The following is a 24,088-nucleotide window of genomic DNA, read 5'->3' as shown; positions in this document are numbered from 1 at the left end:
AGATGTTATCAAAACATAAAACTGCCAACTGACTTGTATCCATATAAGTAATATGTTCTTACAAATCAAGGGGAGGGGCGGTAAAAATCAAACAAAGAGATTAGACAAAAAGATAGGAAAGCACAAGGTCAGTTAACCAAGGAATACCCAAGGTAGTCAACAGAGATATCCAAATCAAAACTTCTGGGGGTCTCAAGAGATGGCTCGGCAATTAAGGGCACTCGCTGCTGTTTCAGATGAGTTCCATTTGATTCTCAGTAGACACCGGTCTGTATAACTGCGGTTCCAGCAGATCTAGCGTCCTCTTCTGGCTGCTGAAGGTACTGCATGCACATGGTGCACAGACGAAACACCCACACATGTAAAAGAAAAGTATATCGGTTTTTGTTTTGTTTTGCTTTTTAATGAGCCAACAGTTCTGAGTGTTGACTAATCTCACGAGTGTAGTGATTATGTTCCTTGATCTACTGTTCTTCTATAAAATTATCCAAAGTATTGAAAATTTTGTGGACATTCTCTGAAATAAGATACTGTGATTTATTATGAAAGCTTCATCCCCAAGTTGCCCATACTTAATGTATTCAACTAGAGAGACTCATAGCCCAATATTCTCATACAGAATATAGTATAGAAATTCTGGGACTTCCTCACTTAAGCAGCAGAATGCACATACATCTCCAAAATTTTTCTCCATACAATTATTTCTATTAAAAAATCATCAGTGTCCCAAAAAGAAGAGGTCACATCTCAGAATCCCATGCGTGGATGGGCACCTGGCATTCATTAAACTTGTCGGCCTCCCCAGTCTGCTGTTAATAGGATGGGCCAGAGGGTGGGGCTGGGGATGGGGGTGGGGGGAGGCATCTTGTTAACTTTGCATATGGCCTTGCATCCGTGAACCTACTTAGATATTTTAGAAATCTAGTCTTATTCTTATGCAGAATATTCCCACTTTCAGCAACGTTGGTGCTGATAAGTGCATTACTTTTTGTTGGGGGTGGGTTATTGGGGGTGGGTGAGGCTTGGGGTTAGGGATAGGAGATAGGGTTTGGGATTGGAACAACACATGAGCAAATGCCCAAAAGGCATTGCACTCCCTTTCTGAACTCTATAAAGCACTCCTTTTGAATTAAGGTGATCCTGGGGAAAGTACATGGTGTTTTTGTTTGTTTGTTTTTGTTTGTTTGTTTGTTTTTGCCCATTTTCCTATCTTCCAACCAGATTTCATTCTTCCCTTAGCAGAGGGTCTAACCTGCTCTATCTTTTCCTCCTCAGCCCAGGCAATTCGGGTGACTGAACTTTCTGTTTGGTGACTGTGTTCTGGCCACATCCTGCGGCCACCCATCTCACACCTTTCCTTTCCTATCCTAGCTGACACGGTGACTCGTTTTCTCTTTGCTCTTCCATTGCCAAGCCAAATTTCTTTCCTTCCTTTCTTTTTCTGTTTTTGTTTTCTTGCTTTTTGTTTGGTTTGGCTTGGTTTTGTTTTGAGACACTTCTTTAAGTGCTTCTCGGCCATTTGAGATCCCTCTGTTGCGAATTCCCTGTTTAGCTCTGTACCCCACTTTTAGATTGGGTTACTTGGACTGTCGGGGTCTTCTTGAGCTCTTTATATAGTTTGGATGTTAGCTCTCTGTTGAGTGTAGGGTTAGTGAAGATCTTTCCCCCAATCAGCAGACTGTTCATTTGTCCTGACGACAGTGTCTTTTGGCTTAGAGAAGCTTTTCAGTTTCACGAGGTTCCGTTTATTAATTCTTAAACTTAGTGCCTGAACCATTGGTGTTCTGTTTAGGAAGCTGTCTCCTGTACCAATGAGTTCAAGGCCATTCCCCACTTTCTGTTCTATTAGATTAAGTGTGCCTGGTTTGATGTTGAAGTCTTTGATCCCTTTGGACTTGAGTGTGAATGTGGATCTGTTTGCATTCTTCTACATGCAGACATCCAGTTAATCCAACACCATTTGCTGAAGATGCTTTTTGTTTTCCCACCGTATGGTTTTGGCTTCTTTGCCAAGAACTCAAGTGTCTGTAGGGGTGCGTGTTTAATTTTGGGTCTTCAGTTCAATATTTTGGTTTTTCAAGACAGGGTTCCTCTTTGTAGCCCTGGCTGTCCTGAAACCTGGTGTGTAGACCAGGCTGGCCTTGAACTCACAGAGATCCGCCTGCCTCTGCCTCTGACATGCTGGGATTAAATGCATGAGCCACCACCACCCAACGTCTTTCTTTTCTTTTCTTTTTTTTTGGTTCTTTTTTCCGGAGCTGGGGACCGAACCCCCGGGCCTTGCGCTTCCTAGGTAAGCGCTCTACCACTGAGCTAAATCCCCAGCCCCTACGTCTTTCTTTTCTTATTATCTATATTCTTCTTTATTATTTTTAGGGCCTCAATCTAGAAGAACGAAGAATGGCTCCCACACTCCTGCGGGCCTGGCATCAGACAGACCTGGAGTCAGACTAGAACTTGGAACCCTGTATGGCTTGGATGAGTGATTTCATCCCTCTGAGCCTTGTTCTTTTATCGATTCCTTCCACGGTTGTTCCAGTGGGTGCTTTGGCTGCTTTGGGGAGAAACGGCATATGCGAAAGTACCTGCAATTAGCTAGTACGAAATAAATTCTATCTGTTTTCGTTGCTTGACGTATGATCATTTCTACGTGCAGACGACCCCGGCCCCCAGCCCCCAGCCACACCTCACTAGCACCCTTTTCTTTGGCAGAAGGGCACTGACCTATAACCCAAATAGTTTATTCTCTTGGCCAAGGTGAGGTGGGTACCGCCCAGAAAAGGAAAGAAGACAGAACCTGTCCCATCCACTCAAACCTATGAGTCATATTATTTTGGTAAAAGGCCATTACAGCTAAGTGAGACAGGAGAGTCGTACAGCCAACCACCCTTCCTGCCTACAACGAACACATAGGGATGTTCGTCAAAACCTGAAGGCTGAAGGTGCTATGGTTATTCCGAGGCCTAGTCCTCCTTTCCAACGCCTCTGCCTGCCTCACTCTAAGCACAGTCGGTGTCTCCAGACCATGGGTCCTCGCAGATGCGCTCCCTGGCAGGCTGAACTGCAGAGCCTTCTCCTCACTGGCACTGGTTCAGTTCTCTGCAGAATTCAGTGCCCTTGGGGGATGAAACTTGGCTGAAACTCACAGACAAAAGTCTACCTCCCCCCGTTCCAGAACAGAGAGGAAAACCAGACCTGGAAGGGACTGGGCCAAAGGAACTCAGAAAGCCTTTCTCTTGGGTCAGCCCTTTCCCCAAGCCCTAGAACCTACTGCTGGCGGCTTGTTTGTGACCTCTCAGAAGAGCTTCATTGTCTCAGCATCGTGGGCCACACTGGCTCACCCTCGTGTCAGGGTCCCATTGCATGCATAAGAAGCCCCCAAACCGTAGACATATGGCATCTTGATGCGTTAGTCAAGTATTCATAACTGAATCCCAGTTCTGATCAATATATGTCAATAATCATTGGTTCGGAGTATCATCTGCCGAGACTGGCATTACATAAAGACGTTTTCTTAAAAGCCACGCTGGCCTTTTCAGAGCAGTTGAATGACTCATGTGGGGAGTCATCGTGTAAGTATGCTCCCTCCGTGGGGAGGGCGGCAGTGGTAAGAGTGGACAGTAATCCTATATGTTCTCAAACACGCTCGGGGGCATGTGCTCATGTGTGCGGATGGGTGAGACCATGGTGGCGCTTGTGTGCTTGTGTCGGGGGTGTTGTGCGAACTGTGTGTGTGTGTGTGTGTATGTGTGTGTGTGTGTATGCATGCTTTTGCCAGAGCTATAATTACAGTGTTACTAAGGATGTGAGGTGTATAGTTAAGATTTTGTCAGCATTTTTATTGTTAATACTTAGCAAGATTAGTCATTTTATTTGGTCCTTTTTTTAATGCCAAAAATGGAAGACAGCTGTTTGTGCACTAAAAATCCCCCTTTTAAAAAGATAGTTCTTTCTGTGTATCAGGCATATTTTTGCCCCTGGGGAAATGTATTTTTAAATTACGCTGTCAAATGAAGTGAGTCGGAAGGATTACTTTGGCCGTTACTCCTAAATAGTAAGGAAGATTTGACATGGGGAAAGGCTGCTGAGGGCTGACAGGAAATGTCTGGCAATGCTCATAAATGCTCAGCCCCCTCTCCTATGGGAAGGCTCCCTCGGAACACCCGGTCCCTAGATCCATCCTAAGGCTGAGAAGTTCGGTGGTGACCACATTGGGAAGGAAAAGACTGGGATCGGTGGCTTGCACCAGATCCAGCTGCCACCAGGACAGGGAGCCACCTTTTGTGAGACAGCCTTAGTCAATCAAACCCAAGCCCAGTGCTTGTTACCCTGGAGTTATTCATCTTCCAGCTGTAAACTTCCAGAATTTGTTTCCACTGGTGCATTCAATATTGACCATCAAACAGACCAGAGACTCAGAAGCTTAATTAAATTTTAAACAAAGCCCATATTTATCATGTGTTCTTTGTCCCGGCTTGTCAGGTTCCTCCGACGGAGGTAATATTTATCTCTCCTCTGTGTAGGTTTTGAAGACGTCATTCTTTTTTATTTCCAGGGGCAGCTAGTCATTTTGTTCCCCAACTCAAACAATGACCTAATAGGAAATCTACCAGGCTGCTTGGTAGAAGGGGTGTTTTCTTAGCCCCATAAAATAGCCCCAGCTCTTAATCAGGTTACTTCGTTATTACTGAGGTAAAAAGCTAAAGAGTTAAAGCAACTGAACCATCACTAACCAGCACGCCAAAGATGTCTGTGGAGTACAGTTCCGAGAAACTCACTGCGCGACCGCTGGCTTCTTTGGCTTCCAAATCAAGTCAGATTCCGCTCAGGAGTCCCCCAGATGATGCCCTGAGGAAACAGTGCAACAGTACGGGCCTGGTCATCTATCTAGTGAGCGTTCCTCTAGCCAGCCTTCGGACGGCAGTGGCTTCATCCTTCTCTGCAGGTCTGTGGCTCCTGGGCCTGGGCCTGAATCTCCTTTTCTTTTCTTTGTTGTCCTTCCTTCACATGCCTGTGCCTGGGGCTGGTTTCTGAACTATGTAACCTGCAACGCCATCAAAATGTTAGAAGAGGTGAGGACGAAGTTGGGCTCAGAACTCTGGAGACATGTTGGGAGGAATGCTGCTCTCCCTAAGGAAGGTGTGGTTGTCAGTGAACTTGGAGTCCCCCTGCCTTAAATGATACCAGCCTTTGACACGCTAAGGAAGACCAGGGAATGAGCTAAAGAAGAGGAATCCCTCATAGTCCAAGGAAGAAAAGGGCAGAGGAGAGGCTAAGAAAGAGAACTTGGTAGTGATGTGCTCGGAAAAGTTCAGCTGAGTCCTAGCTCTCTCCTTAACGACCTGTGTGATCCAGCAGGCAAGTCGCACCACCTCCCTGGACTTCCTTTGTCCCTGTTCCCTTGCCTGCCCTGCCCCACTCCACCCGCCCCCAGCAAGAATCCAGAGTCCAGTGAGATGGTTTGTGTGAAGGTAGGTTATTGGCCTAACCACCTCAAGAGAACCTGAAGTATTATTACCACAGGACACGAAGAAGGCTAAGGGGAAGCCGTGTGTGTGCGCGAGGCTGAAGAACACCCAACATTCCCCAGATGCTGAGGATGGGTGGGGCTCACTCTCTGACCGGCAACGCCCGGCTCTACCTCCCTGAGTCTGAGGCAGACCCTGCAACCACTCAGCCGGCAGCATGACTTTCCAGGTGCCTTAGTTGTTCACCCATTTTCTCCTTGAAACGTTTGATCTATTGATCAAAACCACACACTCGTCAAAGCGCCCGTTGAGTGGAATTAAATTGATCTCAATTACTTATTCATTCTCATCGCTTATGATGGCTTTCACAGACCGTGTTCTAAAACACCCAAGTACTAAAATAGCTTGTTCTTGGTGGCTTCGAGAGACTCTCACTAGATATTAAAAAAAAAAAAAAAAACAGTCCAGCCACCACATTCCATGCAAGGACATGAAAATAAACGTTTGTGGACTTCCGTGTTCCGTGATTTCACTCCGGAAGCAATCCTTCAGTCCCTAAGGTCATGCGTGTGTGGTATCATCTTGAAAACAACTGTCTCCTGGACATGATGAGCAGGGACAACCATTGCTCCTCCTGCCCAGTGCACCTTTCGTTTTTCCCTGATAAGAACACTCCCTGGATCACTTCCCACGCTCTGTTGGGAGAGATTGCACCCAACAAATCTTCCTCGCCCTCCTGTTCATTCTGAGGTAACTGCCAATAGGAATAATTATGGTTCTGGTCTCCAGGGACCAAACCCAGGGTAGACTCCATCTCGGTCCTCATTCTTCAGTGACTGACATGGATGTCGTCTAACCTCACCAAGGCCGGTTAATCGGAGCAACTTATAGACGTGTTCCCAGAGTGGGCTACCCTCATCTTCCAAAATCCGCAGAGGACTGGTATGATCCTGAATCTATTCTGGTCAAAGTCCTCTTTTTCACATGTGGGCGGCTCTAAGAGGAAAAACAGAACAAAACAAGATCAAACTGGAAAGGGGAGAAGAGAGGCAATAAGGAAAAAAAGAAAAGAGGAGAAAAATGGATTCTGTAGTAGGGAGACTGGGTGGGGAGGGAGGAGAGAGGGAGAAGGAGAGATCGAAAGAAAGGAAGGGAGGTAATAAAAGAAAGAAGGTATCTGAGACAGTAGGAGAGAAAAGAGGGAGGAAAGAAAGGTAAACTGAGGGTCAAGACATAGATGTGGTCCAGGACTCAGTGCTATGTGAGGACCATGACACAGACATGGTACAGGATTGGCGGAACAAAAGTTCTCAGTGCTGTGTTGACACATTGGTAAACTTTGAGTATTAAGAAAACATGTTTGGCCATAGAGAAAATAGTTTCTTGTCTAGACAGGATGGTACCAAGACCTGCAGGAAATTTTACAATCATTAACTTGTAAAATTTTGAATTCTGCCAAATAAGGGGACATGGCTACTTCCCATTTCATATGATAAAGTAAGTAATTAGATTCCTCTGTCAAAAACCACGACCTGGTGGGGGTCAGCCACCCAAGGTGTCTTACCTCGTTAGTGTCAACGAGCACCTGTTAAGTTAATGTGCGCAGAATAAACACACTGAGTGTGCTGGCTCCCAAGCTACTTCCCTAAGGCTATTGCTAGGGTCCTGTCACAGATAAGAAGGGACATTTGTCTTGGGAAACCTCCTTCTGATGCTTTTATCCATTTGTGACATCCCAACCCCAATGTTCTCCTCCTGTACAGTAAAACTCGATTTAAAGAACAATTTAACATCCCTGCTAGAATTGTGAAGTCTAGTAGAAACTAATGATCTGCTCACTTCCCCCTCCCCTCCCCCTCCCCCTCCTTCTCCCCCTCCCCCTCCTCTCTCTCTCTCTCTCTCTCTCTCTCTGGGACCTCCTAAAGGTTGCTTAAGAGGAGGCAAGGAAGTTAGGCCTTAGATCCCAAAGAGGAATGTCTGGTTCTGGACCTTCCAGCCCAGGGCACCCACATAAGAACCTTTGGAATAGGCAGTACGGGAGGGCAGGGTCCGAGGGACATACATCCATGCCATGCCGTAGAGGAGCCCCATGCTCATGCAGGGTGCCTAGGCTGCCAGGCTCTGAATCCCCTAAGTCTAACTGTGGGGCCCCTGAGGGAAACCAGTCTGTTTAAGCCCTATTCACTTTGCTTTTATTTGCTTTTTTTCCCCTTTCTTCCAGAAAAATAAAGTTGGTTTTGGCCATAGCGTACTCACTAAAATCACAAGATTTTGATGACTGCTCTGAAAAGAACAAACTTGTTACTATTCCACAACACGCCTGCACGCACGCACACACACGCGCGCGCGCGCGCGCACACACACACACACACACACTGAGATATATACAGATATAGATATAGATATATACGGGTTTTTATATATATACATATATATATATATATATATAAAACTATAACATAGGTCTTATTAACAAGCTAACTCACATGCGCATGACATCGGGTAACTGAAAATGCTCATCCCTGATCAGCATTGATCCCACTATAGAACTATAGACTGCTTCAACCCGGGTTTACTGGTGAGGAAAAGCACACTTTTTTGTTTTTGTTTTGTTTTGTTTTGTTTTGTTTTGTTTTGTTTTAAGGATTTCTGGGTATTTTCTATTTCTAGACCAGCAATGTCGTACTGAGTCAGTCCTGGGCACCACCCTGACAGAGTTGCTGCAGTCATGGCCAAGCACAGCCATAATAAAAGGCTCAGTCAGTGATTAGTAATGTCTGCCATGGGTGAAGAATGCGAAAATGGTCACGGGACTCCCCCCCCACCCCACCCCCACCCCCGCCTTGTGGCATTCCTTCCTCACTTCTGGAGGCTGAAACTACACTTCCCTCTGCAGAAACAGGGTCTCCTGCAAGGCAGCCGGGTACTTTGACCTCACAGTAGAGCATTTAACCTAACTAACCATCGTGACAGGTTTATGGGTGGGGCCACCGAGGACCTTGGTGAGGAGGTGCCGCGACAAAGAGTCATTGTTTTTTTACGTTGGAATTTCAGTTTAGAGGACTTTGGTAGTTGCCTGGCAACCATGGAAGAGGGGTTCATAGGTAAATGGAGACCGGAGGAAATGAAAAGAAAACCGATCCTGTGACTGTCCTCAGCCACGCACATCTAGCACCTTAAATCAGGCACAAAGCAGAGTGTGTTTCGCTCACTCGTGTTTGGGTTAGGTAGTCTACTATTTACTACCTGCGCAATGCTGACGCGTCCTGCCCTTGACGATTTCCCTCCCCCAGCTGTGATGTTTAATAATCTCTAAAAAAAAATCAGTTTATTCCAAGGAAGACGACAAATCAAACTTGAGGGTGATTTCTTGGTAGAACCCTAAGGGTCTTTCTCCACAATTCTGAGGTTCCCAAACGCCGGAGCAGGCACCCCACACTCGGAGCTTCTGGACCGTCTGCCCATGCCTCCAACCCACCCTACCTGCCATGCGCACTGCACTCTGAGACGAGGAAATAACTTCGGCGACGACAATGACAATGTCCAGACACCTTGCCAGACACTGTGAGGCCTGGTCAAGAAACCGAGTTTCCAGATGAATATGAAGTGTAACCTCTGTCTTCAGAAGCTCCTAGCACCTCAGGGCACAAGGCACCCGTGTTAACCCTTCAGCATCCTAGCCATGGAAGGCCAAGCGGAAGAGGAAGTGGGCGTGGCCCAGTTTGGTAAACCCACGTAAGGAGATGGAAGTGAGCTCTGCAGTGTCTCTCTCTTTTCCATACCTTGTTTGAGCATCAAGAGTACGTGGGAAGGGAGAATACTAACTTCTGCTCTGCCTTTCAAAGGCGGAGGGTTTCCTGGGCAGATTGTATTAGCTTGTCTCCCGAGCGACTGTTCATGCAGGTGTCGATATCAGAAACGCACACACAGATGCGTGCCCCAGTAAGGCCTCATAAGACCCATTCTTTATGGCATGACGCAAGCCACATCAAAACTGAGGACAGCGATGGATCTCTTCAGAAGTCTTCTGAAGGCACTCCTAGCTTCTCTCACTGCCTCTCAAATACACGTCTCTATGCCAGATCCTTTCCTGAGGACCAGACATGTAGTAAGTGCTGGATACGGCTCTTTGCGCGTTGTCTGTCACTAAAGCATTCCATGACATTAGCCAACGTCACTATCCCTGTCCCAAACCACCTTATTCTCAGTGACCACAGAAGCCATGCTCTCCCAAGAGTTTCCTGCACTATCTGGCATTGCCCCTTCCTCTGCTCATTCTTGATTCCCGTTCTCCACTTGTTACTATCAATCAGCACATACGTACTCCCGGCCTCCTGCGTTGGGTTGCCATTAAAACCACCCTCTCTTGACTATGGTTGCCGTCCTAGATGGCGTCCTACAACTCTCTCATGCCCCGTGTCAGCGCGTAGAGTAATTCCAAAACATCTTATCACACACCCTCTATCTGAGATGCTTCACTGATGCCCTCCATGTCTGAACAGTTTAGTTCGCTCTTTTTTCTTCACATCACCTCTGTCTCTCTAGCTTCACATGCCACTCCGAACCTATCATCCAGAGTGCTGGCTGTCTTGTGTCAACTCAACACAAGCTAGAGTAGGCAGACAGGAAAGAGCTTCCCTTGAGGAAATGCCTCCATGAGACCCAGCTGTAAGGCATTTTCCAAATGAGTGATCAATGGGGGAGGACCCAGCCCATTGTGGGTGGAGCTGTCCCTGGGCTGGTGGTCCTGGGTTCTATAAGAGAGCAAGCTGAGCAAGCCAGGGGAAGCAAGCCAGTAAGTAACATCCCTCCATGGCTTCTGCATCAGCTCCTGCTTCCTGACCTGCTTGAGTTCCAGTCCTGAGTTCCTTTGGTGATGAACAGCAATGTGGAAGTGTAAGCTGAGTAAACCCTTTCCTCCCCAACTTGCTTCTTGGTCATGATGTTTCATTATAGCCATAGAAACCCTAAGTCAACCATGGTGCATTCTGGACACTTTGTAGCTCTCTAAATGGTACCAGCCCCTGGCACCTCTGGGATATTGTGTATTCTAGCTAAGAATTGGTTCATTGTCATCCACCTGTCCTGCTTCCAATTTGGCTACCCTAAACTACAATTCGGCAATACGTTTCAGAAAAAAAAATATTACCTTTGTGAGAAATGAACTGAAAGGCCCATGAACTCAAGGGGAACGCAAAACTAGGCAAATCAGAGCTTGAAGAGATATTTGGGAAACCCTCCTGCTAAGGACATTGTTCTAAGCACAACTGTATACCTCAGATGTCCTCTAGCTTCACCAAGGGAAGAGAAGGTTTGCGCTCAATCTCCTCGCCTCTGCAAAATCTAAAAGAGCTGCCTTCTGTCCGGAGCCCAGAGATCTGGTTGCAGTCAGATGTTGGCATTGTCAAGCATGTCCTGTCTCAAAGTTGTGTAAAAATTGTTTCCATCACCTCTGATTGCTTAATAAGGATTGGTCAGCCAATAGCTGGGCAGGGGAGGAAGATGAAGGACTTCTGATCCCTGTGAGGGGTCTCAGGTGGAAAGAGGAGAGAGGAGAGGTGGGCACAGGAGGATCCCCAGCAGAGGACGGGTGGAGCAGAGGCAGCCAAAGATGGCAGATAACGGGACTGGATAGATGGCTTGGCGGTTAGGAGCACTGACTGCTCTTCCAGAGGTCCTGAGTGCAATTCCCAGCAACCACATGGTGGCTCACACCATCTGTAATGGGATCTGGCGCCCTCTTCTGGTGTATCTGAAGATAACAACAGTGTACTCACATAAAATAAAAAAAAAAAAAATGGCCCCATGACTGGGAAGTAGGCTATGACAGCACAGTCAGGTCAGAACAAATGAGACCCCTGGCCAACTATAGTGGAAGAAGCTTGTGAATAAATATACCGGATCTCCTGGCCATTACTTCTGAGCTAACAGGGTGTAGAAAAGCGCCAAACTTTCACAAGCGGCTAACATTTTGCCAATCTGCAAGCTCTGCTTGGCCCAGCACAATGACTTGGGTTGGAAGACACCATTAGCTTCCTCTAGTCCCAGGCCCAACACAGAAAATGAACGAAGGGCACAGCAGCTCCCTTCTCCCTGAGGAAGAACGGAGTGGCTGTAGGACTAAGTGGAAGGTGTGGTTGTGTGTGTGTTGGGGGGAGGGGGTTTTCCCTGTATAAAGCCTCCCCATGGAGACTGTGGCAGTTGTAGGTTTTATCCGTTGCCCAGGAAGCCACACAGAAGTAAGGAAGCAGAGAAAATGGGCAGAGCTATTCTGAACAAAGAAATGAGATAGATCATCAGAGTTGGGCCTCAATAAAATGGAATCATGTGATTTAGCTGAAAGAGAATCAAAAAGTATAAAAGAGAAAAAATGTTCTCGTTGGGTGAGGAAAAATGTGGGTGAGCAAAGTGAAAATTTCAAGAAAGGGAGAGGGAAACACTAAAACGAACAAAAGAAATGGGACACAATGGCTGAACCGGAAATTCGCAAGTCTGAAAAGCATCCAGGAGATGTGACCAGTGAACCCAAAACACCTTCTGCCCTACGTGGGAACTACTCATGGCTGTCAATGGATTTATCAAAAGACAAAGAGAAGAACGTATACTCAAAATGCTAAGAGAAATTACAAAAACACTAACCAAACAAAAGGATTATTCCTTAACTGGGCATGGTGGTGCAGGCCTCTAACTCCAGGACTCAGGGAGCTGACACAGGAAGGTGGTAAGTCCAGGCTGGGCTATATTTATATTTATTTAGAACAAACAAATAAATAAATAATACATACATACATAGCTATTCTTGAAAATATAACCTTCAAAAACACAGTAAAAAGAATCTAGGAAGTTAATGAAGTGGAAGTTTCGAGTCTCCTACCTATAGAACAATTACGAAGGCAGACCCTATGGACTAGATGAAAAATATGACTAATTTCAGTCCGTTTCAGCTCTCAGCTTCACAACAGCTATCTGTGTAGCTCCAGACAGTCATACATATTACCTGCAGCAACCGTCTGTAGAGACCTTGACAGGTTGGAAAAGGGACCTGCATTCATACTCCAGTTCCTGACTTCTGCTTCTGACCATACGGGTTTACACAAAGAGGCTGTAGCCACCGCCCCGCACACGTCTATCTTCCCACTGCTATACACCCTTCTCTCTACAACTGAGCGGAGTTTATTTTTCTCGCTTTGTTTCCCCACCCCCACCTCCCACCCCCGCCCCAGTTAGGCGTGACATCTTAAAGATTAAGGTCTTAGAAAGCAACCACATATCAAAGGGAAACTAAACTCAGTTCATCAGAGACTTGAATCTAAGATGACCAAGCAGAGAAGAAACGATAAGGCCAAAGGGGGGCCACAGCCACGTGCAGCCTTTACCACGTGGTCTGTCCCCGGACAAGGCCGGAGAGTGCTTCATTGTTCAGAATCCCAGAGGCTGTCTGCAAAGCCAGTGCCTCGGATGCTTGTGTTTCTCCAGCTCTGAGACTGTTCAAGCTGTGCTCCTCTGACCAAGGTGGCCAGGAATCCAGCTCTTTGAGCTGGAAAAGGAGAGGGTATGGGGCTGGAGGGATGGCTCAGTGATTAAGAACACTGACTGCGGGCTGGGGATTTAGCTCAGTGATAGAGCGCTTGCCTAGGAAGCGCAAGGCCCTGGGTTCGGTCCCCAGCTCCGAAAAAAAGAACCAAAAAAAAAAAAAAAAAAAAAAAACACTGACTGCGTTCCCAGAGGTCCTGAGTTCAAATCCCAGCAACCCCATGGTGGCTCACAATCATCTGTAATGGAACCCGATGCCCTCTTCTCTTGTGTCTAAAGACAATGACAAGAGTGCTCATATAGAATAAATTAATAAATCTAAATATTAAAAAAATCAAGTACTTTTTAAGTCACTTTCTATGACTCCTTAACCAAAAGAATGTCCCTTACAAATGAAGCAATTAAGATTACAAGATTACTCTCAGGGGCAGGGGGAGAGGTGTGTGTGTGTTACAGTGTCCCAGTCCAAATATTGACTCTGAAAGTTGGTATTATGGAGAACCAAGACAGGATAATGGGAGTGGTTTTTGGTTTTGTTTTGTTTTGGCTTTCGTTGTTTACTGCTGTTGTTTTGGTTTGGAGGGTTGGGGGTGTGGTGTTTTTGTTTGTTTGGCTTGGGTTTGGTTTTGTTTGTTGTCCTGAAAAACACTTTATGTGCATCCCGCTGAACTCAAACTCCCAGGGATCTACCTGCCTCTGCCTCCCACATGCTGGGATTAAAGGCGTGAGCCACCTTGCCCCTTGGAGTAGTCTGCTGATAGTTATGTGGGATTGGCCCCAGCCTGTCTGATAAGGCCTGTGACCTTCTAACTGGGAACACTTCTCTTTATTGACTCAAATTTCTCAAAGGCTACATTTGGTGAATTTTTATTCCATACCCTATAGAACCCACATGGCAAAAGAGAAATGATTTGATTGCCTTTCTGTTAGTATTCTAAATATGAAGGGAAACCAACTTTGTACGAAAGCCCCATCCATTCTCGTTTAAAGGGAAACACCACACACCTTGAAGTCCCACACTCATGCTCTATTGAGCTCCTCTGCCAACTTAACTATAGAAGAAAACAGCATTGGAAAAAAAAACTACAGGGGGCTGGAGAGATGGCTCAGTGGTTAGGAGCACTGACTGTTCTTCCAGAGGTCCTGAGTTCAATTCCCAGCAACCATATGGTGGCTCACAACCATCTGTAATGGGATCCGATGCCCTCTTCTGATGTGTCTGAAAACAGCTACAGTGAACTCACATAAATAAAATAAATCTTTAAAAAAATATATACCCTTTTGAGAATGGACAGATAGCTCAGTGGTCAAGAGCACACGTGGTTTTTGAAGAACGTAAGAAGTATTAAATATGAGTCCTTTTTATAAGGTACTATAAAACTTTATTATAAGGAATGCAGAGCCTTTTGTCTCCCTCACCTTGAAAAACTTTTATGCAAGTGTTTTTAATCTAACCTTGACCTGGTAAAACTTTTTTTTTTTAACACAAAGAGCCTGTTCTACCCTGAGATTAGAGTAGCTAACCCTTTCTCCCTTCATTTCCTTTGCACTGATTCTTTTAAAAGTAGCCAATCCTCAAAGGCCTGTGAGATCCAACCCCAGCCACTGTGGGAAAGGCATAGGCACCACCGAGTTAGATCGAACCAAGCGTGTTTCCTGTGTGCCCACTCTCGGGAGAGTAAAGGCCAAAGTTAACCCGGAAGCCCTAATTGCCTGAGGACAGACAACTTCCTGGAATGCTGGGGGCTGTTGTTCAGGTAAGATGGTCCTGTGCTTTCATGGCAGTAAACAAGGTTGGTTGCGCCAACTGCTCAGGATGTGCTTGATCAGACACAGGCAAGAGGTGCACTGGCAGGAAGTACGTCAGGATGTATGCTTGCCCTCCTTGGACGAAGGCAGGAAGTACCATTCCCTTGTGAGGTTTGCTTTTACCAGCACCTCAGCAACCTGATTAAGTGCCATTCTCTGGGAGTCCCAGGCGTGGACCTGGCCAGTGTCCATCCTCCTGGCGAGTACGTAATTGTTTTAATTGTGCAATTGTGGATTTGATCTTTCTCCTTGAAATTTTCAGGTTTTACAGGAGTTCGGTCTTCTTGACCAAGAGTAAAGTTTTGCCTCTTCCAGACATTTCCAATGGGGTGGCAGTCTCTTTCCTTGCCACCCCGAACTTATTTCTGCCGAGAATACCAGGGATCCGTTCCCATCACTTGGACAGCAGCTCACAGAGGACCCAATACCCTGTTTTTGGCTACTCAGGCGTGCATATAGTACACAGGCATTCATGAAGGCACAACACCCATACACATAAAATAATGTTTTTTAGTTTAAAATAAAAATTAGTGAGAAACAAATAAGCAAAAAACCCTTTCAACTCCCCCCAAAAAAGTCTCCCCTCTATTTGTTTAAATAAATATCCAAGTAAGAAGGGGTTGGGTTCTTATTAGATATTTCCTTTGTGCTTAGGTTTTTCCTCAAAAGCTACTTCAGATGCCTACTTTAGAACTAAGAATGGGATAGCCCTTCTAAATGAAGTTAAGGTAAAACTTTACTCTTAATCAACAGGGAACATTGCTCGCCAATGGGAAGAGCAAACACACCGGGATGGGAATTGTTCTTGGATTTTTATTCTAATGTAAGTAGTGCCTGTGTCTTTTCCCTGTTGGTTAGAATCCGACTTCACAGTCTTTTATGATTGGCGACTTCACAGTCTTTTGTGATTGACTAATCTTTTAAGACTGTGAGCACAGGAAATGGGAAATCGGGTTTACTGCTCCTGGGAGAAAGGGATCACAGGTCTACATCAAGTGCCCAGAACACAGCAGGCACAAAATCTTTACTGGGTGGGGAAGAAGGATAAAACATTTACAGAAATGTTTTCCCAGTGTGGGGTAGGAGTGTAAAAGAAAAGACTTGTAAAAATACTTGTTTTAAACACTGGTTTTAAAGTATTCATTCCCTAGAATAGAAAAGACTCAGATAGAATGTTTCTTATGCCTAGAAAGTAACACATTGTGGCAGTCAAGGTAACTGAACTCACCTCTCTGAGAGTTTATCGGCCCCACCCTCCTCATACATGAAATGTTTCTGCACTTGATGAAGGTCCGAAGGACACATTTATTACAATGCCTGACATTGTTCCCGCTGTGGGAAGTCCCAACTTCTACTGTAGGTGAACCTTCCCCTGTATTCCTCAGGTGGTGTACAAACTAGCGCAGAAAACCTTTGCAGTAACAATCTGTCTGCCTGGACCCATGGTTACAAGAACTCTGTAATGCAGATTTGAGGGTAGGTTTCCCCTCCCCACCAAAAGACAGTGCTCTCTGAATGAAAAAAAAAAAAAAAGAATAGGAAAGAACAGACTGTGACTGCTCCTAGGTATGGTGGAGGAAAAAATTATTATAGATATGTGGGAGAGGCATCTGGGAGAGTCCATAGAGTTCATGACCCTGTACCATGTAGGGAGAGGGGGGAAAAGGAAACCAAGAGCAGCAGCTGGAAAGCTAAAGTCTGGGCTACACAGAGAAGAGCTTCTGGGGGGTAGGCAGCCCAGCCCCTGGGCTGGACCTTTCAGAGTAGAGGTCGTGGGGGTTTGTCAACTATACCCTGAGGAGTAGGGACTGAAGGATGCTGGGAGAACCTGACAGCCCAGGTCCACTTTGATTATGTCAAATGGGCACCTTAGCTGCTTGTCCCCAGTTAATACTGTCCACTAGGGGAAGCTTCCGGGGTTGACGTCTTTCTCGATATTGGCTGTTCACTTAGATTTAGATAAATTGATGGTACCAAGAAGTCTCCCAGCAAATATAATTCAGTCTCCTTCTGGAAGCCCTTGATATTACACTCTGTCTTCAAAGCAAGGTAATGCAAGGCTGCCAAAAATTCAGCAGATGCCTCTCAGGTGACAATCCTGCCGTCCTGGGAGCTGGGATTTAGGCTTGTGGAATTTTCCACCTATTTCCCTTTCAATTTTCATAGTTTCTGGCTTCACGTGTCGGTTGGTTCCCCTCAGTCAGTACAAATCACGAGGTTTTTAAAACTGGCCTCAGACATATGCATTATTTATCCATTCCGTTTCGTCTTAAGGGAGTAAAGAAGCACTCTTATTTTCCCATGAAATATTTAAAGCTGCCCCCACCCCCAGGACTGGGCAGAAAATTCCACCCATGGCTGATGTAAATACAAAAAAGTTATGTGTGTATGTGTTTATGTGTGAATGGGGCTTTATTAGAATGTAGATCTGTGGAGTTCGCCTTCCTACAACATCCCAAAGTACTTGTGTATAAATATGTAACAAGTTCGATGTTTTCATTAGTTTGTGAGAAGCCTTGTGTACCATAATCATCCCAAGAACACACTGTACTTTCCCTAGCAAGTATTGACCAAAAGGACACTTTGTTGACATTTGTGGTACATCCTTGACTGAAGAAAAAAAAATACATATCACAGAATTTGGTTTGCTTTTCTTTTTTCTGACTGTAAATAGAGTGGGGCACAAAATTAAGTGGTTGTTGTAGATGAAGCGACTGTTTGTCTCTGGGTTGTTATTGACTAAGGCAGAGCAGGTGAAGGTCACCCGTCCCTCACCAGCAGGCTCCGCTGTCAATAGCGGAAGGAGGTTTGCAGAGCTCAGCACATCCCTTCCTCTCTGACAGAATCCAGTTGAGTCCCAGAATTCCTATATGGAGAGAAGAACGGAACTGAGGTGTTAGTCAGCACTTACAGCCGTTCTACAAAGCAAGAGTAACCCCTTGTCCTCCTGGAGACAAGCCCGCCACACTATCCCCCATGGAATGACTGGGGGGGGGGGGTTAACACACAGCAGGGGTGCGATCATCACCTGCCCTCCAAGCTCCATCCCGCTCTCTTCACCTGAAGAATTAAGTCCTCAGATAGCAACAGCAACCCTGAGCAAAAGCAGGGGAGGGTGTGAGAACGACGTTCTCAACCAGAAGATAAAAGTCACATGACAGAAAAGGCAGGCATGGCTTTGTCAAGCCAAACAGAACTCTCACATCTGACCTCCTGAGCCAACGCTCTCTCATCGGGAGGGCTCATGGCTCCAGGTCAACAAACTACGGAGAGGTCTGTCTGCAGACAAGTGGAGACAGAGCTCGCTGAGAGCCAGGTGTGTGAGGAACATTATGAAACGGACATACTTTCCTGATTAATTCATGAGGAGGAAACCACATGGACCCGAGCAGGGGGTTTAACCCTTCTGGTTGTAATATCAAACATACATTAGCCACTGTGACCGTTTCTCCTGCCTGAGACATTCTGCACCCAAACACTTGTTATACCAGTGCTTGGTTTTGTCTCAGGTCTAGGTAGACACACCGTCCCCTTGTGTACGGAAAGGCACACATTTAAGCATTTTTCATTATTTTTATTGAAGCGCGTTGAGTCAAGGATGTTCTATTCTGTGGTAACCCAGTTCCAAACCTATCATTGAGTTCACAGCTGGGGGTCATTTCGGAAACCTGTGGGAAGGTGGGTTGTTTTGTTAGAGATGACTCCGGAATGGGGTGTAAATTCAATCTGGTGAATTGCCCCAAGAGTGCACTTTTCCAGCTTCGCCCAAACTGTGACACACACAGCCTTGGTGACCCCACCACCCTCCCTTTGCTTCAGTCTGCCCTCTGTTCACTTGGACCTGGTCTGGTCTGTATAAACACATTGGAATAAAGGGAAGATCAGGATGTGTGTGTGTGCAGGTGGGGGAGGGGGTTGTTTCCTATTTTTTCTTCAAACGAGTTCAACTGTCTTGAAGGGCTAGCACAGCTTATGCTTGTGTACAAGAGTGATAACAACTTATTAAAAAGAGTATAGTTTGGGTAGAGAAAGGATACCTAAGTCTTTGCGTACACAACAGGGTGTGCGGACAGGACCGCAAAATACATAGAGCTAGGGTGAACTGTGGGAGCAAGGGGCTTAAACTAGCTGCTCTAGGTGTGTGCAGCTAAGGTTAAGAGATGGGGGGACAGGGGTTGGGGATTTAGCTCAGTGGTAGAGCACTTGCCTAGGAAGCGCAAGGCCCTGGGTTCGGTCCCCAGCTCCGAAAAAAAAAGAACCAAAAAAAAAAAAAGAGAGAGAGAGAGAGATGGGGGGACAAAGGCCTCACACTAGCATACAAAAAAAAATCACTGAAAACATTTTCTATTTTTTACATGAATACGTTTATGTGGGGGGAGGGGTACCTGCATGCCACAGCCTCTTGAGATCAGGGGGGCAGCCTGTGAGAGTCAGTTCTCTCCTTCTACTGTGTGGGTTCCAGACATCAAGCCCAGGTCATAGCTTGCTGGCATGCGTCCTTACCCAGAGAGACTTCTCACTGGCCCCCACTGTAAAGAAAAAGAAAAAGAAAAAAATGTAAATATTATTCCTTAGCCATTGTTATCTGTGTTGCCCGGACTCCCTGTGCCTCAAGTCCGTCATGTGTAAATTTGAGATAACAATATGCTTGCTAAGAAAATCAAATTAGTTAGTACTCGTAAAGAACCTAGGGTAGAACCTAGAAATGTGTGCTTAATAAAAATCCTCTTGCTGTTATCACAGCTGTTGCCGACACTCAGACAATCCACACACGGGCATTCGTAGAACAAGCCCTTCTTGCTGATGGCCCGCAGCGTGCTACACGAGGGGATGGTGGGAGACAGCATTCTTCACGGGGGACAGAGGATGGGACTGGGGAAAGTCCCGTCTCCATGGCATAAGTTACTCATCTTTAAAAACACTTGTCTAGGGTCATGTTGTACTACAACGTTCCGAGATTGGAAGCCCAGCCATCCGGTCAGTCCCACTTTTGGTTTCTAGGAACCTTGAGCAAGCCTCTCACATGTTCATCTCCCTGTCTGGTGTCACTAACAGCATCGCCAAGATGGCTGTAAAGAATAACATGCTTTGCGTTGTGCGTTTTACGGCATGTCGTGCGTTCCTTGGAGGCACACAGCTTTGCGGTTCTAAACATTTTTCTCATCTTAAAATCACGGGGGGCGGGAGGGGGGAGGGGGTGATGGGCAGCGGGAGGCGGGGGTGGGTACGGGGGTGGGGGCAGGTCATTTCTGATTTCTTTCTAGAGTTTTGTTTTGGAAATAGAGCCATGAGACCAGAATACCCACGGAAAACTGGGTTCAGAAGAAAGAGTCCTGAGCTCGGAGGTTTGGGGTTCCGGCCCGGCTTTCCAAACATGGGCACTTCCCAGGGCGTGGTCCGGGCAAATCATTTCCAGTGTCCTGGCAGCCGGTCTCCTCCCTGTAAAGTGCACATTTGAGGATTCTCTTCCCTCGGATTCCATAATCCAAACTGCCATGCATTCGTTTGCATGAATCCATGAGTCATTGAAACCTGGCAGATTTCAGAAGATTATTTAATAAGCAAAATGTCTCATAAGCATTCAACAGAACTTGGATCCTACTCCCAAAACATTGCAAACTGTGTTTGGGCAGAGACTTCAAACTTTAGAAAAAATGTTTCTTGCTTCTCTGGGGCGCAAGGCTGTGAGCAATGTTTATACTCTCGGGCACCCGCTCGCTTAGTCTTTGGTACGCTCAGCCGAGAAGGATGGAGCCTCTTTCAAAATGGAAGGGAACACGTTTAGCACTTCACGTTGTTTTTTTTTTATAACGCTTTAGCTGTGTTGCCCCTTCTGTTTCTTGGTCAGTGTGGTCACATGGCAAAATAGTCCAGGCCCAGGAGTCACTGTGTTATGTTTTATTATTGTTCCCGTTTTTTCAAACGAATATCCTGGAACAGAAAAAATGACATCCTTGGTGCTGACGTTTCTCAAATATGTATTTTCTGTGCTCAGATGGGGCCTTACCTGATCTAGGGGTGGCCTTTGTACTGCAGTCCTGGGCACCGTGCCACCCGCCTGCGTGTCATGGAAAGGCAAATCAGTCCTTCACGTGTCTCTCCTGCCAACCACCCCAGCCACTGTCTGTGGCCGTGAACGGAACTGCAGTCAGTGGTCCAACACTTTTAAAGGACCTCTCTGGGAAAAAGCAAGTTTCTAAATAGAGAGAAGAAGCTTATCAATAGTCGGATCCACCCCTGCCTCCAGGGGCCCCGAGGTCTCTCATCCTGAATGTTTTTCCTGTGACTCAGTGGCCACGTTGGGAGGGTTGTGGAGGACATGCTCGGTGGCGCCCTTTTTCCTTCCTAAGGTTTTAATCACAACTTGGTTTATTGAAGAGGGAGGAAAGAGGAATTTGTGTCCTAGAGAGAAAAAAAGGCCTTGCAAGGTACTAGATGTTTTATATCCTCGGGGATAATTAGGGGCACATGAGTGTTGTAGCTGTTTCCACTCAGAGACGGTGGAGTCACCAACCTCAGCTCACACACAGGCTTCTGAAAACAAAACTCTGTGTAACCAACTCCTCAAGCCCTGACTGGAAACAAAGCCCCTCTCTACAGGGGCTGGTGTGCTGTGAAGGAAAGAATCCCACAGAGATTCCCACCACAGGGACTCCTACCGGCTGTTGTCCAACCTTCACTATCTACTGCTTCTCTTTTTTCTCCATGGGGCTTGGAATCCATATGGCCACACCATCCTTTGTCCGGTTCTTTGAGACCAACCCTGTCACTTTTCCTCAGCTTACTGAAATAAAATAAACACAGATCTGAATATCGAACCCATTTCTTCAAGAGTGGAAGGCACCGTGCCTGGCCTGTACATCGCGCCGCTTAATTTTGGTCAACCGATGCCAAGAGCCCGTGTCCCAGGCAGTCCATCGTGTTGGGTGATAGTAAATCTAGGCAAATCGCAGCCCCATTTCCCAAAGGTTAAGCCAAGGGAGTAGTTCTTGGGACGGGACAGCAGAGGGCCAGGCACTGTGCATGGATAGCAAGTCTTCCAACTGCCACTGAGAATAAGAATTGGTTTGGGTGTCTTATTTTGGTTTGTGTTTGGTTTTGGTTTTGTTCACACCTAACAAACACAGCCCAGAAGATCCGACAGTTCGGTTCCCTTGAAATGCCTCTGCATTCCACCAATAGTACTTAAGACAATGGGGAGAGAGCCTCCCTTGGCCTCCTCACTCACTGCCAGTTCTCTTCCACCGGAAAGCTCCCCACGTGCTGTTCTACAGGCCTGGTACCTCCTCCCGGCATCTTCCTCACTTGCTGACATGACGCCAGGACAGTAGACAGGATGACGCAAGGCCAGTGCCCGGGCTTTGGAATCAACCAGGTACTAACCCTAGCCTCTTTTTTCCCTCTCTTTTTCTTTCTTCTTTTCCAGCTTAAAATGTCACCACCTTTATTTTCTTCTCTTTCCCCCAGAAAGCTGGGGGTTTTGAGGTTTCATAGCTTGCCTTCCCTGCTGCCCCCCCTTTCTGGATTTTTATGTATTTACATTTCGAATGTTATCTCCTTTCCAGTCCCCTCCCTTCCCCCTGCCTCTATGAGGGTGCTCCCCCTCCCACCCACCCACTCCCATCTCCCTACCCTGACATTCCCCTACAATGGGGCATCGAGCCTTCACAGGACCAAGGGCCTCTCTGCCCATTGAAACCAAACAAGGCCATCCTCTGTTACCTATATGGCTAGAGCCATGGGTCCCTCCATGTGTCCTCTTTGCTAACCCTATTCTCTATTCACCACCAACTGGGTGACTGACTGCTCAGTACCAAATCCCATGCTGTCCCTAGACTGATGCCTACCCACATGTTAATCTGAGTCCAGACCTCACAGGGACACTTTTTTACTAGCATCTGGACCTAGCACATAACAGCCACATAGCAACCATAACCTAGTCAAGATTATTCTTTCTGATGAGTCTGCCTGAACTTCTTGAAGATGCTTTCGTGCCCGGATCACAGACCTCCTTGTGAACTTTAGTCCCTTGCACTCTGGCTCTTATACCATGCTGTGAGATCCTCCGGCTAGGCTGGTGGATTCCTCAGAGCAGAGCTTTGCAAGCTGGGGACATATGGAGATCCCAGCCCCTATCACAATGCCTGTGCCAACCGAGTGCTGGTTAGTTTGTGTCAGCCTGTAGCCATCTGAGAGGAGGGATCCACACGTGAGAAGATGACTTTCCAAGACTGGCTGCCGGCAATCTTAGATGTCCAGCTGGACTCGTCACCTCTGGAAGGCCACCTCACGTACAATCAAGCAGCACTGAAAATCTTTCCCTTTGTTCTTTTTTTTTTTTTTAAGAACAGGAAAAGGGAGTCTTTCGGTCTTCTCAGCTCCCGTGGACCCCAGCAGAATCCTGTGTCCTCGGATGCTTTTTCTCTTTGGTCCCTGGCCGGCTGCTGTTGAGGCGATAAAAGTGCAGTCCAACAGTGCTCTGTGGTAACACTGACGCTGACAACTGAAACCTTTGACCGCAGAGCTTAAGGCACTTTTTTTTCTTAAGAAACCCATCACCATCTGGCAACCTCCTAACAAAATGTCTTGGCGTTTAAGAGTTCGGAAGCGGCTAAGGGAAGGTCTACAAAACACCAGTAGCAACCTTCGCCTTGCAGACAGACTGGTGTGAAAGATTGTAGCCATCTGAGAATTAGACAGCCAGATTGACAGGAGCTAGAAAGAAACATCAAGAACCATTTACTAAAGCGGCAGATCAGAGAGGGTCTTTTCTTTCTCTCGTTTGATTTCTGCTCTTGCCGTTACAATGTTATCTGCACAATAAAAGGTTGTCAGCCCAGCGTATACACTACGCTTAAGTTATTGTGGGAAAGCATAATATACTTACAGTGCAGATGTTAACATTATAATCCACCTTAAAATTGAATGCAAAAAAGACAATTTTCTTCCTTGCTCTTCAAAAGCTATTACTTATTCTACAAAATAAAACGGAGAAGAATTTTAGAGTTTTGTTTTTTTTCAGAGCTGGGGAGCGAACCCAGGGCCTTGCGCTTGCTAGGCAAGCGCTCTACCACTGAGCTAAATCCCCAACCCCTAGAGTTTTTTTGTTTTTTTGTTTTTTTTTTTTAATCAGCTAAAATGAACTTCATTCGTCTCCTTGGGCATCAGAGACAGCAGCCTCAAAACTACTTCCTTCAGTGAGAGAGGGTGAGCCAGAGTAATTTTTATTAAGTTTTCTTTTCATTACCCAATAGATCAGAGAACTTCCCTGGGGGCTG

The 24,088-nt window shown here is 46.3% G+C and overlaps 3 long non-coding RNA genes and 1 pseudogene across 12 annotated transcripts; 2 read left to right on the top strand and 2 right to left on the bottom strand.

Moving 5' to 3' along the window:
• LOC120093719 (basic proline-rich protein-like) overlaps nucleotides 1-24,088 on the top strand; it is a 193,081-nt pseudogene that overhangs the window by 54,352 nt on the left and 114,641 nt on the right.
• Nucleotides 19-9,361, bottom strand: LOC134479561 (uncharacterized). Of its 7 annotated transcripts, none has more exons than XR_010053070.1 (3): nucleotides 9,251-9,361; nucleotides 4,734-4,848; nucleotides 19-323 (listed from the first exon to the last, which is right to left on the bottom strand). It is a non-coding gene; the product is annotated as an uncharacterized LOC134479561 (long non-coding RNA). The 7 variants fall into 7 exon arrangements; XR_010053069.1 differs by lacking the exon at nucleotides 9,251-9,361 and adding an exon at nucleotides 8,952-9,090; XR_010053067.1 differs by lacking the exon at nucleotides 9,251-9,361 and adding an exon at nucleotides 8,952-9,088 and having other exon boundaries at nucleotides 4,734-5,044.
• Nucleotides 8,973-13,345, top strand: LOC134479564 (uncharacterized). Its single transcript, XR_010053074.1, has 2 exons — nucleotides 8,973-9,576; nucleotides 10,297-13,345. It is a non-coding gene; the product is annotated as an uncharacterized LOC134479564 (long non-coding RNA).
• On the bottom strand, nucleotides 17,450-22,378 carry LOC102550409 (uncharacterized). 4 transcript variants are annotated; one of them, XR_355974.5, is made up of 4 exons: nucleotides 20,117-22,378; nucleotides 19,196-19,339; nucleotides 17,839-17,905; nucleotides 17,450-17,676 (listed from the first exon to the last, which is right to left on the bottom strand). It is a non-coding gene; the product is annotated as an uncharacterized LOC102550409 (long non-coding RNA). The 4 variants fall into 4 exon arrangements; XR_010053071.1 differs by lacking the exon at nucleotides 17,839-17,905 and having other exon boundaries at nucleotides 20,117-20,741; nucleotides 20,818-22,378; XR_001839028.3 differs by lacking the exon at nucleotides 20,117-22,378 and adding an exon at nucleotides 19,834-19,936.

Source organism: Rattus norvegicus, chromosome 7 (assembly GCF_036323735.1).
Source record: "Rattus norvegicus strain BN/NHsdMcwi chromosome 7, GRCr8, whole genome shotgun sequence".
Classification (NCBI taxonomy): Eukaryota; Metazoa; Chordata; class Mammalia; order Rodentia; family Muridae; genus Rattus; species Rattus norvegicus.
The sequence above is the reverse complement of the archived record's forward strand: the minus strand, read 5'-3'. Positions and strand labels throughout refer to the sequence as shown.